The sequence below is a fragment of the Trichechus manatus genome, unplaced genomic scaffold (assembly GCF_000243295.1).
Source record: "Trichechus manatus latirostris isolate Lorelei unplaced genomic scaffold, TriManLat1.0 scaffold00002, whole genome shotgun sequence".
Classification (NCBI taxonomy): Eukaryota; Metazoa; Chordata; class Mammalia; order Sirenia; family Trichechidae; genus Trichechus; species Trichechus manatus.
This window is the reverse complement of record NW_004443938.1, coordinates 16,374,176-16,376,006: the sequence shown is the minus strand read 5'-3', so window position 1 is coordinate 16,376,006 and position 1,831 is coordinate 16,374,176. Positions and strand designations below refer to the sequence as shown.

The window sequence follows — 1,831 nt, the reverse complement described above, 5'->3', positions numbered from 1 at the left end:
ACTGGTTGTCATCTATGTGATGGTAGTGACTTTAACCAGATCAGAACTGCTATCCCTATATGTTATGTGGTCCTGTAGCTAAATCAGTGTTCCCAATTCACTACACTAAATGGTCACCACAGCAGAGTGCATTTTTGAGCCCCAGATTTTCTAAACATGCCTAAAAGGCCATTAACGAGGCTATAGAACAGAACTGTATTTCAGAAACCTAGATGTGAGGGAGGACTGTTGATTGTAAAGTGTCCCCTCAATGGCTCTTTCTGCGACCTCTTTTTGGGAGTGCAGGGATGAACAAAGGAAATGTTAGAACGTCAGAACATAGGACAGGCAAGAGGAGGCAGAGGAGGGAAGAGTATGTTCTAGCCACAAGGCCAACAAACACATCCATGCTCAAAGAGAAGTTTAGGTGAAAAAAAAAAAAAAAAAAATATATATATATATATATATATATAAAACAAAGTCAAAAGAAAAAGGGTTTCATACAACACAGTATCAAAAAGTAAAAGGAAAACACTAAATGCAAACTGGTGGCAAGTAAGTCCATAGCCTATTGTGACAGGTCCCTTGTGATGGGTCCTTCCAGCCTCACTCAGGTTTCTTCTCCTGTGTTGTCTCAAGGTTATTTCCAGATATAGTGACTTCAACAAGAGTCTCTCATGGGAAAGTGGGTAGGTTTCAATCATTGGTTTCAGGATCTGTCTGTGCCATGTAGCACCCAACTCAGTATCCAGGTGTCTTTTTGATTTACACATGTAGGCATTCAACTGCTCCTTGGTCAGTCCAGGGAAAGAAAGAACAACTCTCCCTTGTCCACAGCCTTGGCCTCTGCCTCTATAGTTCCCTCTTCCCTGACCTATCGTACCCTGACCTCTACCACCGAATCCACCTTGACCCATAGCTGAACGCCCTAGGCACCCCCTCCCAGGACCTCCACAACCTCGACCACCACCTCTTCTTAAGCCCATTTGGCTCATCCACGTTGGAGCAGGTTTTGACCTCAGAGTGACATCCTGCCCCTAGGTAGGGTTCTCATGGCACGTCCCTCACATAGTCCTCCTCTGGGCAGTCCTTTCTGGATTATGGGCGGGTCTCATCCTCCAAATGCTCTCCTGGCTGGGGCCCCTATGGGTTGGCCTAACTGGTAAGGATGTTATTCTTACCCAGGCACTGCTTTAAGCTCTGCTTAAATTTTAATGCTCCCTGGCCAGAGGGTCTATTCTCCATCTGTGACAGGCCAGTGTTCTGCTTCTGGTGCTGGCTGGCTGCTGTTATTGCTGCACTGAAGCCTGAATATTCACTAATATCAGCTGTTCGTTCTTTAGCACGTTAGCAGAGTGCTCATTTAGAGACATCTTGGTGGTGCTTTTTAGCACAATTTTGGAGCTGATTGTGCAGCCATCTTCAAATCCCGAGAATCAAGGGAAACAGAGGCCAGCGCTCCCTCCACCCCCACGCTGCCACCATGGCTGTGGCAGGTCAGCCGGGGACCAACCTAGGCAGAGCTGACAGTGGGGAGGCTTGGGGTAACTTGGTGGGCGTTTGGCTAAATGCGTAAGTGATAGATTGCTAGGCTAGTTTGTTGTTGTTTGTTGACTGTTTCTTTGGCTGGTCTGCCTGCTCACCCAGCCTGCCCTTTCCTTCCTTTCGTCTATGCCACCACCGCTGCCGCCGATGCTGCCACCTCCCGCTCAATGTTCGAAACAAAATCCGAATGACCTTGTTTAAAAAAAAACTGCAGTATCTCTTTTATCAGTCCTCGTTCTCCATTAGAATCCTTCCAAGGTTGTCATGGTTTACGTCCCACCCCAACCCCATTGCCCCCTCTGGCTTA

General features: G+C 47.3%; 1 pseudogene; it reads right to left on the bottom strand.

Annotated features, from left to right (window-relative positions):
* Positions 1 to 675: 675 nt before the first annotated feature.
* Positions 676 to 1,399, bottom strand: LOC101348389 (chromatin target of PRMT1 protein pseudogene; annotated as a pseudogene).
* Positions 1,400 to 1,831: the final 432 nt, after the last annotated feature.